Source organism: Eleutherodactylus coqui, chromosome 1 (assembly GCF_035609145.1).
Source record: "Eleutherodactylus coqui strain aEleCoq1 chromosome 1, aEleCoq1.hap1, whole genome shotgun sequence".
In the NCBI taxonomy this organism is placed as follows: domain Eukaryota; kingdom Metazoa; phylum Chordata; class Amphibia; order Anura; family Eleutherodactylidae; genus Eleutherodactylus; species Eleutherodactylus coqui.
Genome location: NC_089837.1, coordinates 463,294,283 through 463,308,870, shown reverse-complemented (window position 1 = coordinate 463,308,870; position 14,588 = coordinate 463,294,283). Strand labels below are relative to the sequence as shown.

Genomic DNA, 14,588 nt, shown 5'->3' with positions numbered 1-14,588 from the left:
GAAGGTAATCCGGAGATGAATTAGAGGCATAGTTGAGTCAAGAGCCCAAAAAAAATCAATCCACCTAAGCACCAAAATAAGACCAGGAACAGTCAATAACTGCACCTAAATCCTAGGAAAGTTGGGTTCTATTGTTTGGCAAAATTTCCAATCAACAACTGCTGATGACTAATGAGCCCAGAAACAGTTCTTAAAGGGAACCTGTCACCAGGTTCATGTTGCTCGAACCACAAGCATCCTGAACCCAGAAGAGGTATACCCATTAGCATTCTAAGGGTTTTTTTTTTACAAATAGTGGAAATGTTGCAGAATTTTGTCACTGTGACTGCCGGTAAGGTGATGCACCTACTTTCGCATCACCTGACTGCTGGCCGCTAAATAGCAATTGCCGCATAAGGGCTGTACGCCTCAGTGAGGTCTACTCCGACGGGTTGCTAATTGCGAGGATGAAAGGTGCTTCATGTCAAAATCAGCAGCAAATTTTGAATCCAAATCAAGGATCACTGGGATCAAATTGCTACACAACCTTCTGACTGTCACCGGCATCGGGCAGTACGGCAACTACCATTTTGAACACAGTGAAGGGACATTGTAGCGCCATCCAATTATGTCACCCGAAATTCCATGTATACATGTTTGGGGCCTTAATATAATCCATTGATTACATGAATACTAAATTCCCCTCAGTTCTATGTTGTGTCTTGTTAGTTGTAGGAACTCTTCTTCCTGCTAAAGACATAAAGGATGTAGAGCGGAACGGTGTGATCTAGGAGAGGTACGATGGTGGAGTTACACCTCATCTAGCGCAGAGCTCTGGAATGTAGGCTTGTGTGACATCTCTCTCGGGAGCTCCGCCATTGAATAGTCTGTAAATAAGGGTTTAAAATGTGACTTATTAGGAGAGCTCAGTAGACCATGAATCTGCCCTTCGGGAGTCATTTCAAGGCTTTAACTCTTGTGTTCCCAAAGTGTTCCGGGTTATATGTGATTTATAGAGGTGTCTTAGCTCTCCTTCACACAGGCATATTTGTACACACAAAAATTGCGTATGTAATACGCAGAGAATAGAAATTAGTTCTCATTTTACACATTTTGCGCACACAGTTCTCGCATGCGCAAAAAGATAGGACCCGCACTTAGGGCTCATGTCCACGGGCAAAATATGATTTAAGATCCGCAGCGGATCTCCCGCATGCGGATCCGCATCCCATAGGGATGCATTGACCACCCGCGGGTAGATAAATACCCGCGGATCGTCAATAAAAGGGATTTAAAAAAAAATGGAGCATGGAAAAATCCGGACCATGCTCCATTTTCGTGCGGGTCTCCCGCGGGGACGGCTCCCGCGGGCTTCTATTGAAGCCTATGGAAGCCGTCCGGATCCGCGGGAGACCTAAAATAGGAATTTAAAGTATTTACCATCCGGCGCGGGCGGGGAAGGTCAGCTGTTCCTCACGGCCGCATCTTCCTTGCTTCGGCTCGGCGGATGTGCCCGGCGCATGCGCGCGGGACGTCGGCGACGTGCCGGCGACGTGCCGCCGGCGTCAGGAATTCATCCGCCGGCCGAAAATGAAGATCCGGCCGTGAGAAACAGCTGATCTTCTCCGCCCGCGCCGGATGGTAAATACTTTTAAATTCTTATTTTCGGCGCTCATGTCCGCGGGGCAGGAGGGACCCGCTGCAGATTCTACATGTAGAATCTGCAGCGGATCTGATTTTCCCCGTGGACATGAGGCCTTAAGGTCCCCATACAAGTCTATGGAGGTGCACAAATGCACTGTAAAGAGAAATGCGCAATATGCTGTGCAATTCCGTGAAAAAAAAACACATCTCGACTCCATTAGGCTAGACAGCCATTTAAATTAGGGTGTGGTAGTGTTCCATGCGCAAAAACTACATTAAAATGTGCCGGCACGCAAGCAAATCTACCTAGTTCATAGCACAAATATGGTTGAACCGTGCGCATTTGCACATATGCTTGTTTGAAGGAGCCCTTAATATGTCTAAGGCCAGATTCACACGGGCTATGTGTATATGTGCGTGCATGAACATAGCGCATTTACGTGCACGAACTTAGTGTGTTTGTGGAACGAACTATGTTTTTTTGCTTGCGCATCGGCGTATTTTACATGATCATTTGCGCTCAGCAAACAAAGACTTAAAGATTTAAATGACTAATTAGTCTGAGTTCCGGATGTGTTCTTTTTTTCAGCGGAATCACACAGCGTATCACACATCTCATAGCGTATTGTGCGCTCCCCATTGACTTCTAGGGGAACATTTGATGTGCAGATATGCAGGGAATAAAGCATGCTGCGTGTTTTTGTTGCGAGACCAAAATATGCAGGAAAAATCTATGCATGTGAACAAACCCATTGAAATCAATGGGCTCTATTCTCTGCGTATTGCGTGCGTAAATTATGCACATGCAGATAGGTCCGTGTGAATCTAGCTTAACATTGGACAACAAATCTACTTACTTTCCTCCAGTTCCCGCATCTTCATTATAATTCCCCCCCCCCCCCCCCGTTCTTCTTTATCCGCTGTCCATACGATGCTACATTGCAGCAGCCCGTCAAGGCCTATTCCATTCATCATTCCGTGCGGCTGCTTCTGCGATGGCGTGCCATCTAGTCATTAAATACAAACTAGTATTAGAAGACAATGCTAGAATCTGACTTTATAGGGAGGAAATGTAGCTGAGAGGTTAAAAAGTCTTTACTGCAAGAAAAGAAGACAGATAGAGGCACCGAACTTGTAACTGTGTTAGTGAGACTTTAATGACCCTTTTGGTTTGTTCATTAAGTAATGTTTTATATTTCCTGCCTGGGAACACAGAGTAATCCAGCAGGGACATTGTAATCTTCCGCTGCAGTCAACAATTATATCTTCTACTACATAAATAAAACTCCCTTTCACTACTCCTTCTATCCAAGGCATGACTTGCAGCACCGAGTACCTTGCAAGGTTCAACATCTCTTGAAGATTAAACTTTATTTTGTCTTAAAGCCACCAGTTTCAGGACTGGTCTGTCCTGGGACCAGAGATGTAGGGGGGTATAGTTATATTATCTGCAGCTGCTTTTCTCTGCCTACCCTCTAATTCTCCGGTTCCAGGCCCTATTTTTGGCCATCTAGGGGGGGGTGACACAATCTTCAGACTATCTAATATCCCACAGTGCATTGCTAGTGTTAGACTACCAATGCACTATTCTTGCTGTCTGATTGGCCATAGCTGCTCATGTGATCAGCAGTGACCAATCAGACAACAGTGCATAGTGTGCAGTAGGTAGTTAGAAAACTGCTGTAGTCATAGTGGATGGTTAAAAACTCAACCCGAAACAGTCAGATTGGAGAGATGGCAGAGAAGAACAATTGCAGGTAATACAGCCCGCTGCTCTTCCTGTCCCAGGACAGAATTTTGTTCTAAAACCGGAAGTGTGCTTTAATATAAATTTGAAAAGCGGAAATATGAGTTAAGTGTTAATTCCTTAACCCAGAGACGTAACTTGAAGCTCCTTGGCTCCAATGCAAAATCTGTAACAGGGCTCCCAATGCTAATACTTTATTCATAGCACTAGGCTCCCTATATGGAGGCCAATGCGATGGCTGTGATTGGTTCAATAAGCGCTGCAGTGATTGGCTGAACTGTGGTGCTGGAGAACCATTCAGAGCCAGCGCTTCTTGGAGGTGGGATTTTTGAACCCCCTGACCAGGAAACACTGGCGGAAGACTACAAGCAAGCAATGTGTAGTGCCACAAAATCGCCACATCGCCACTAGACAACGCAGTGATATTGCATAGAAGACAGCTGAGAAATCGCTGTGATTTTCTCGCAGGGATATCGCTCTTGCCTGTGTGAAAGAGGCCTTAGTCATGAGCAAAGTATTGAAAGTTTCAGTTCAGCTGCTTCGCTTAACTTTTGCAAAAAGTTTAATTTGGTCTGAATGAGTTTGAACCGAAGTGGAAGTTCATCAAAACCTCTAAAACTGGTGCATAACACTGTCTAAGAGCCAAAAAAGCCCTTTATACACTGAGTTTATGGCTCTTGGATATTATTATACAGCAGTGTTCAGGACTAGTGTTGAACGAACCAAACCAGTAAAACTTTGTTTTCGATAGAACTTTGCTAGAAGCTCGGTTCGGGTTTGTGCAAAACCAAACTTTTAGCAAAGTTTGACCTGAAACAAAGTTTCAGCTCGTTTAACACTACTCACTGTATTATCCCTGTACATTGATGTCACTGTGCAGGGGCGTAACTTGAAGCTCCTGGGCCCCAATGCAAAACCTGTAACAGGGCCCCCAACTATAATGCCTTATTCATAGTATTGGGCTCCCTATATGGAGAAGAGAGGCCTTATGGGCCCCTAAGGCTCCTTGGCCCCGGTGCAACCGCATCCCCTGCAACCCCTATAGTTACGCCAGTGTCACTGTGTATTGTCCCTGTATTGCTATTATGCTTGTACTGTGACTTCCCTGTGCATTATCCAGAGTTGTAGGTAGGTTTTCCTTCACCTTCCTTTTATTATGGCTCTGTTAGCGAACGTATTGACACTAATGGAAATAGAGCCTTACGATGCTGTAAGAAAATTACTACTTATTAGAGATGAGCAAGCATACTCGCTAAGGACAATTACTCGATCGAGCATTGTCCTTAGCGAGTATTTCCACGCTCGAAGGAAAAGGTTTGGCTGCCGGCACGGGTGACAGGTGAGTTGCGGCAGTGAGCAGGAGGGAGCGGGGAAAGAGAGGGAGAGAGAGATCTCCCCTCCATTCGTCCCCGCTCTCCCCCGCAGCTCCCCGCCGAATCTTTTCTTCCAAGTGGGCAGGTACTCGCTAAGGGCAATGCCCTTAGCGAGTATGCTCGCTCATCTCTACTACTTATAAATGGCAACTATATTTATAGTTGAAGGCCTCCAACTTCTGTGAAATAAATCCATACAAATCAGCACTATGGAATTTTCAAGGAAATCATGTAATCCGGAATTTTTTGGAAAACCTACACATTAGGACTGGATCACAGGAATTCTACTGAGCATGAAATCAGCTGTAAAGCGCAACATACCTGAGCGTAACAAGATAAGAACAAAAAAGATCCAATGTTTGCTTCTTGAAAATGAAGTTTCTGTCGTCCTGATGACTCAACGCACGGTGAGTTAATGGAATCCTTATTAAGCCTAGAAGCTAAAAACAGCCCCTCGCATTATTAGGATGTAAAGTAATGCAGTGACATCATAGCATTCCTACTCTGTGACACCACAGGCAGAAGTAGAGAGGGGTCTCCCATGAAATCAGGGGAGGGGAGGGATCTCCTTGCTTGGGAACGTTGCCAACTCTTAAGGAACGTCTGGACTCAGTCCACTCCTCCATTGCCAAAACCATGTGAAGTTCAAAAATAGCTTGTTAGGGACAAGCTGCACTAGAGAATATAAAAAGACGACATAAATAATTATTACGCTTTCGTCATATTTAATTCATTCCAGATTTCGATCTCTAAGTCTTATAAGCAACAAGAAGTAGAAATCCCCCCCCCCCCCCAACTCTTCACATATGTGATGTCATGCAATAATAAACTCTAAGGATCAGCAGAGCAGCCGTTCAGGTACCGGAGTTGGAAATTTGCCCATAAAGCTTCAAGTAGACATAGTAATAATAAATGGAATGTACAAATGTTTCTGTGGGGGCTTCAGCATCACGTAACTCATCACACTAATCCAGATCATTTACTTAGTGCAGGCTCAATCTTGCAAAATAAAGGATGAGCTCTATAGGCAATCATTTACTTTCCCTCCTCCATTTATAAGATTCAGCTACATATAAAATTGATTACTTTTATAAATACATTACTTATAACGTGACTACAATTAACTCTTTATGTGTTAAGGAGACTGGCGCTGATCCCAGTAAACGGCTCAGCCCCTCTTTCCAGACAGGTAGGATGGGAACCTTATTGCATAGTCTTAGACAAGCCCCGAAACCCACGTAGAGGGGCAGGGAGAATCATTACATCTTAGAGGTAGGAAGACGCAGGACCATCTCATAGTGGATACAGAGTGCATTTACATAAATAAAATTAATGGAACCAACTGAAAACCTTCTATGGCTCCACCTTTCGGGGTCCCATCACCACCAATCCAACATAGTGTTAAAGTGAACCATCCTCCAGTGGGTCATGACACCCTCAGAGCAGCAGGAGGAGTAAGGCCAGCAATGACCACAGCAGCATGTGGCCCCCAGGAGGCCCTGTAACTCCTGTATGGTTCCCTGTTCTTCTCTGTGTCCCATAACACTGAAAACGGAAATGTGAACTCGGGTAGTGCTTGTCCTTCGTGGAGAGCTCACCGTCTGCCCATATAGGGGCCGATGTGTCCACATGTTTTGGAGCATGCACTATACAGAAACTGGTCGGGTTGAGGTGTAAGAAGCTTTCTGTGTTATTGTCTTGTCTCGATAGGTGATAATAATGGGCAAGTGTGAATGAGAATCATGGATACTAAAATTATCATTATGGTATAGCTACAAAAAAAATGGCCTCATTGACGGCAGCACCATATATCTCACCGTCTGGCCACATAGGGGCCAATGCGCCCACATCTTTTGGAACATGCACTATACAGAAACTGGCCAGCTTGAGGTGTAAGAAGCTTTCTTTGTTATTGTCCTGTCTTAATAGGTGATAGTAATAGCAACGGCCGTTACTGTTGCGGAGAAAACGGCTGTAGAACTCTGCGGCGGTTGTTGCAATGACGATGTATTCACCAAAACTTCCCTCCAGGTACGACTTCACCTTTAGACAAGATTTCATGTTCTTTGCATATTCAACATCACCCCAGAAGATGAGCCTGGTGGCCCTTTGTGCAGCGCTCTCCCCAATGGTGGAGACTAAATCCATCTGAGGCAGGGTGTCCATCATCTTCATGTAGGTGGGTCGTGAATACACATAGACCGGCAGGGCGTAGTCTTTGTGATGTTTATTTGCGATCCTCATGGCTTCCTTCACCTGGAAGTGCACAAACATGCGACCCTTAGAGCTGGACTCTAGAGTCTGGATCAGGTAGATGGACGGGAAGAGCGCGGTGCTGGCCTCCCACAACTATTACAACAAGTCACTGGGAGAAATCTCCACATCCGGACACTTCCCAGTGTAGCGCTCCCAATTCTGCATGTAGTCGTGGTTATAGAAGTTAGAGAAGTTGAAGAACAGATAGACACACCAGAGCTGGTGGGGACGGGCGCTTCTGGCATGCTGTAACGTTTGTTCCATGAAGTTGTGGGCGGCGGTTTCAAACTCAAATTGTGCTTGTTTGTTGACGTCTTCCAAGGGCCAGGCAGGGTGATGGGCTGCAACCAGATTCCATAAAAACTGCCTGTATACGTCTTTGTTGTGCCAGTTTCTTAACCAAATGGGACGCCACTCCTCCCAGTTGACGGCTAGTCTTTCCTCATCTCCCATTTTGTTTATATATTTCTTCAGCGCTTTCTGCATCCATCTCAAGTGGATGCTGATGCTAGCGTTCTGGGGGACACTGTCGTAGAAAGGAACGTTGTTTTTATTATAGTAAGGGTAGTATCCGAGGCGCTCCTTCTAGAAGATGGTCAGTCTCTGGTCCACAAAGCCCTCATTGGGAGACGCATGGAAGTCAAAGAGTTGTAAATCGAAAGGCACATTGTGTTATGGTGGGCCTTCCTGTGTGGGGGCGTTCCAGATTGCTACAAATGGCCGCTGACTGTAAATAGGGTGAGTAGTGGGCTTCTTCATTGCAGGGGATGAAAGGCCATCATGGAAGGTGAAGAGAAGGCACCAGAGAACATGAAGAAGGCAAGCATGGTGAAAACGGAGGAGACACCTCCCAAGACACCGGTATGCTCAGCGACACTTCTCCCCCAGATATATGGTGCCGCCGTCAATGAGGCCATTTTTTTATAGCTATACCACAATGATGATTTCAGCATCGATGATTCTCATTCACACTTGCCCATTATTATCACCTATTGTATATTGCTCTCATAACGTACCACTTGTTCAGCAGTTGTAACAGCTTTCTGGGATCGTTATAGTTGTTTTTCTTATGTACCTTCTGAGATAACTTGTACTGTAGATTTACTCCTATACAATACTCACATTACATGGATAGAAAAGCATTAGACACACGAGGCTCTCTCATAAGCATTAATATGAAGGGCTCTCTATATACCACTATAGAGTATTTCTATTAGTACCGGGCCACTGTTTCTCTTCAGTTAAGATCAAAATTAATGACATGCCAATATTTTCACTGGACCATATCCATTTTTTGCTCGGGTAAAATTGGGATGGTTTTCAGGTAGGAAACAGTGATGTCATCAATGGGCTTACGCCAATGAATTTCCTCTTTACTATATTTATTGGAGTTACTCCAATGCGGGATTATTTTAACTATCTACATTTTAAGGACATAAAAAAAGTAAAAATACATGTTATAACATTAGTACAACAGAATTTAACCCATACATCTCCTAAGTAACCCTTCATTGTCATTTAAAAAGAGCCAAGTGACATCTATATAAAGACCGTCACAAACAAAAGGCTATAATGTCCAGCAACTAATTTTTGCAAGCAGTGTTTATGATCTCCTGGGTTGTGGTTTTCCTCTGGGTAGTTCGGTTTCCTTTCACAGTACATTCCGAAAATAAATACTGATAGGTTACCTAGATGACAGTAATGGTGTACATAAAAGGGTGTGAGCGACCCCCATGTAGAAGAACAGATAAGAGACAGAGCACGGATTGGAGTAATGCCCCTTTTAAACAAGCAGATTGCTGGTTGAACGAGCGAATGACCTCACCGCTAATTGGTTCGCAGTTGTTCGCGTTCGTGCAGAAAGTTTAGACAGGAAGATCATCGCTGAGAATCATTGACTTCTTGCTCAGTGCTTCACATTGCTACGTGAAACACGGAGGGTGGAGCGTTTAGACGTAACGAGAAGTAAGCGAGCCGCCGATGACTGAGCGACAAACAAAAAGTGCACAATGGCTCGCATTTAGATGTAACAATTATTGCGCACTTTCATTTGTTTGAGCGACAATCAGGAAGGTCCCCTGTCCACGGGCGTAGCGATATCCCATGGCAGATCTCCGCCGTAGGAGCAGCCGCCAGGGACCAGGGGAGAGCTAACGGTTCTACGCACTGAGCCTATCTGACAGCTCTCTCTGCTCTGCGGATGTGCCGGCTGATGCCCACATGCGCAGTGCAGAGAGTCACGCCGGTGATAACAATCTAGTACCTCAATCAGTAGGAAAAAAAGCGTTAAATATGAAATAATAGGCTATATTGTGTCCTTATTATGATCCCGTACTTGATTTCCAGTGAAGGACAGTCGTTGATTCAGCTCGAAGATCTCAGTTACAATGAAAGTAATAGATTATGCTTACCGGTAATTCTTAATCGCTATGGTAATGGTCTCAGTTACATACAGATTAACATGAAATCCCCTTTGCTGTGTGTACCAGTGTGTATATTGTACCAAGAAAATCAGCATGATACACGGCTATGCTTTGTGCTGACAGATAAGGTAGTTTCCCCTCCCTCTTGGGCCAGCTGAAGCTCTAAGAGATATTTTGCATGGGAAGTTTCATGAAGAAGACAGCTGCAAGGCTTCCAATGCAGTAACATCCTGAGCCGGGATATATCCAGTTCCCAACTTCCTAAGCAAGATCTTGTAGATGGTCGATGGCAAAGTGGCTGCTGATATGTGGCTACTGAGGGTGATACTTGTATATGTTATTGGTATAGTAGTAGGTATAGTCTAGGTACTCTAGTAGGTAGTAGATACTCTTTTGGAGTAAGAGTAGACTATGTCGAGGTGTGTGCACTGGACAATTTAACCTACACAAACTTTAGGATTCATACATATAGAGCAAAAATAGTGCGATCCTGCATTAGCCAGATAAATCTATGTGATAATCACGACAGGGGAGGGACACTCAGCCCCAGAACTCTTGTTCCAGGTTACTGAAGGGAGTGAGTATTGACTCTGACAATATGACATCAATGGAGACCTCCTGGGGCCCTAATCAGCTGCTAGTGGTCATATGGTGATGGGAGTGAGAAGACATATTGACTAAGGGGGTGAGTTGGTTGGTCAGGACGACAGGTTACCGCATGTCTTGAAATCTATGTGATAATCACATTCCTTGTCGATTAATCTATGTGATATTGAATACTCTTGGATAAAAAAAACACAAAAGTATTATGGAAGCAAAGAGGAATAAGAAAAATCTCCAATGCTCAACCATCGTCAATCTTCTTGGGGAACTTGTGTTTGTACCTTGTCCATAGACCTTTGTATCAGGCCCAGTTCCTCTTTTCATGCAACCTTTGATCCTTAGGGAGGGTTCTGGATTTCCAATAGACCCTCCCTTCGAATAAAAGATTGACCCTCTTTCACTGGATAGACTCTTTGAGTGCAGGAGATTTTTGTATTTCATATTGCTTGTTTATTTGTTTTGAGACCCCTTGAGTGTCCTTGAATTCTCCCTGCACGGTCTACTATTTTCCTGGCTGTCACTTTGACGGAGTGTCTAGCCGACCCATTTTACATACGTATGGGGACGCGGGGCATAACGGCCTACCTGAGCAATCAGGCCGTTATCGCCAAGGTGAGTGGTCTTTCATTTATTTGAATACCCTCTATTCGTTCTTTTAGGTTCCACGGCGCTGACCATTTTTTAAATTTGTATCAAAAGTTATTATGGAGGTGACATAAACAACAGATAAATACATTTCCTCAGTTATGATGTGACTATAGTCTGATGAAAAAGCATTAAGAAGCCTTAACCCTTTCCAATCCACTGTCTGACCTCTGAAGACATTATGATTTAAGGCTGTACAGCTCAGATGTTGGAAGAAGTCCGTTAGGGTTCTCTTACTGTATATTGCCAGCCTCTCTGCTGTCAGAGCCTATCCAACGTGTCCCCTCATGCAGTACTGGCTTTAGCCAGCATATAGCGCCGTTGTATAACGGCAGAAAAAGAGTAAGCCCCCTAGGAAAACCAGGATACAAATTGGACTGGAAAGGGTTAAAAACATATACAAGAGTATTTCACACCACATATAATTTGTATACATATTCTTAAATTAAGAAATAGTTTCTCCTGTTTTTGGAAAGTTTCTAAATTTCAAGGCCAATGTTGAAATGCAGACGATGTGGGCCATACAAGTGAGCTACCAAAATACCACCCATGTCTGCACCTATTTGGCAACTCTACCATTTTCCAGTCTTGAGTTATCTGCTGATTCATCAAACTGCTGCATTCACAAATGTCTTCCTTAGTGCGGCTCACTGACCTTCTTGATTATAAAAACACACATCAGAGTTTCTCGGTAACCGTTATGGCTTCTCTAGGAATACATAGTGTATATAAATCCCTACTCAACCTGAAAACAGATTCACAATAAACAGACCAGTGTGAATTGAGTCATCTATCTACTTATCGTATCTTAACAGTACATCTATATGTTGTATCAAGGTCTTTTTGCAATGGCCGATTATCGGGCCCAAGCATTTCTATGAAAACTCGTTTGCCAACAATCGGGATGTGCAAAATGATGACCGATCAGTCGTCAAACGAGCAAATGCTCATGTATCGGTTAATCATATCACTTTACATTCACCCCTCCTATAAACGATGGAACACGCAGCTGATCATTGATAGCTGTATCAAGACAAGCAAACATGTTAATGATTAGTCATCCCTATTCTGCCCGTCTTCATGGGGGGAACAAGTGCTGGCCAACATGCTCGCTCTATCAGTGGTCATTAGAATGGGTGGATTATCTGCCCATGTAAAAAGACCTTTAGGCTCTGCTCAAACTGTATTCAAGTCTTCCATCAAAGGTATACATCAGGAGGATTTACTGACATACAGTATACCTCCAATGGAAGGCATGCAGTATGGTGGTAAAAGTCACCATCCGCATCAATGTTAAAAAGTGTATAATATATAATTTTTGTGGAATGCTTCTGCATAAAAAACGTAGTTGACTTCACTTTTCTACACAATTTTAAAAAATGTCTACCAACGTATACCAGCACAATGAAGGCCAGAGTCATGTGCTCTTGGCCTCTGTCAGTAAATTGGGTCCTATGGATATGTTTGATGCAGTGTGAACACAACCTTACTTTGGCATTCAGTTGAAAACAAAATTGGCTTGGAGAAGGAAAGAAAGAAAGAGAGAGAAAGAGAGAGAGAAAGAGAGAGAGAAAGAGAGAGAGAGAGAGAGAGAAAGAAAGAAAGAAAGAAAGAAAGAAAGCTGTGCTGGACTCAAAGTATGCTTATGTTTATTGTTGTTGCTAGCCATTTAGTTGTTCACTACCCTCGGCGACCCTAAAGCCTCCCTCCCTCCATGTTTTTCGGTTTTGCGCTTCTTCTTTCAGTTGTGTGATATCCATGCCGGTATCAGCTTTGACAGTATCAGCCATCGTGTGCTTTGGTCCATCATATTTGTGCGAAAACATACAAAGGAAACATCTTAAAGACTATCTCTTAGAAAGCACTACTCTAATCTAAGCTAGATATTCAATTCCTGTATACTGAATTTTGATTTACATTGGCCCAAGGACCAGTCCATTAGAAGACCACTTATCTAGAAGTTCATTTTTTACTGCAATTTTGGGAAGTTTGCTCAAAGAGTAGAGAACTAGCTATTAGGCTAGGCCTACATGGTTGGGATTACGTTTTGGATTATTTAGTTAAGAAAAAAAGACGACTGTGGGGCGACCTAATAACTATGTATAAATATATCAGAGGTCAATACAGAGATCTCTCCCATCATCTATTTATACCCTGGACTGTGACTATAACAAGGGGGCACCCTCTGTGTCTAGAGAAAAGAAGGTTTTTACACCAACATAGAGGGGGGTTCTTTACTGTAAGAGCATTGAGATTATGGAACTCTCTGCCTGAAGACTTGGTGATGGGAAATTCGTCAAAAGAGTTCAAGAGGGGCCTGGACGCCTTTCTTGAGTGTAACAATACACATGCCATAGTTACTAATAACTTCAGAAGGGTTGTTGATCCGGGGATTATTCTTACTGCCAGATTGGAGTCGGGAAGGAATTTTTTCCCTTAAATGGGGAAAATTGGCGTCTACCTCATTGGGGTTTTATTGCCTTCCTCTGAAACAACATTGGGGGGTAATAGGCTGAACTAGATGGACATATGTCTTTTTTCTTGTAACCCTAGGCTTATACAGTAGCAAGGATTTATACTTCATCAGTACAATCCTAAACGTATATACTGTAAACTGTACACCACACAGAGCAAAAGTTGGAAGGCCGCTCTCACACATGAACACAGCAAAGTGCCGCAATGTCAGCATTATAGTGTGATTAACGCGGCGTTCAAAACGTCATGTTAATCACGGTAAGAAGCCCCTGTGTGAGAGAGGCCTAACTTCCGATATAACAGAATATAGCATTTCGAATTTCATGATAATGCAGTACTGATTACAAACCATCACCACAAACGCGGCACGTAATTCAATTGTGCAAGATTTTTATGGTGTGGATTTTTTTCCTCTTTTCCTCTGTCGGATTCATATATATTTCCTGTAATATATTTCACTGCCAACATGACGATAAACACTTTTGAAGAATGTTAAGTTCTTTTTTGTAGAAATTACTGGTTACTGCAGCAGTAAGAGATAAAGTTGGCTAGAGTTAAGTCCTGCCAAGCTTCACAATGCATTCAAAATGGTTAAAATGAAAACTTGTGTAATATAAAACAGGCGATAGTGATTAGGCCGTTCACCTTCGGCAACCAGACTACCAGGCATGACTCAACTGTCCAGCTCAAAGATGGGTTGGAAATATGCCGCTACTGGAGAGTAAAAAGTGAAAGTGTGGTTTTATGCGCGTATAAGGGTGGACTGTTTGTTGTTAGGAAACTTGTTGGTCCTTTATTATTGAGTGTTCCTTTATGGGTATTGTATGGGATGTCTCCACGCTTCCGGTCCCGCAGTTTGGCAGAGTTTAGACATGCAGCCTAGTAACTCCTCAGAGGCAGCGGGAAAAAATTATTTTAGACAGCCAATGGGGCAAGGCATAGAAGCCCTATGGGCATGTGAAGCACCCTTAGTTACTGGACTGTTTTCCAAGTTGTAGCACACCATACCATTCCACTCATGGCCACAACAACACGGTAGGCCTCCGGTCTACAAACCTGTTTCCCAGTTGAAGCCATTACTGTGTTCACAGTGAAATCCAATAATCAAAAGCAAACTTTATCTGGATGCTGAAACAGTCTATTCCCTGGATCAACCCCTAATAGATCCTACTTGCCTGTATACCCGGATTAACAACTCTATACCTCTTTTAATGCACCCCAAGACTTTATTAGCTTTTGCAGCAGCTGACTGACATTGGTTGCTCCAGTTAAATCTACTATCTACTAGTACCCCCAGGTCTTTTTCCATATCACTTTTCCCTAGCAATACCCCATTAAGTGTATATTGGTGACATACGTTTCTCCTTCCCATGTGCATAACCTTACATTTATCAACATTGAACTTCATCTGCCATTTTTCTGCCCAAGCCTCTAGCTTATCTA

The 14,588-nt window shown here is 43.5% G+C and overlaps 1 pseudogene; it reads right to left on the bottom strand.

Moving 5' to 3' along the window:
* Positions 1-6,170: 6,170 nt before the first annotated feature.
* Positions 6,171-7,916, bottom strand: LOC136606050 (hyaluronidase-2 pseudogene; annotated as a pseudogene).
* Between the last annotated feature and the right edge of the window lie 6,672 nt (positions 7,917-14,588).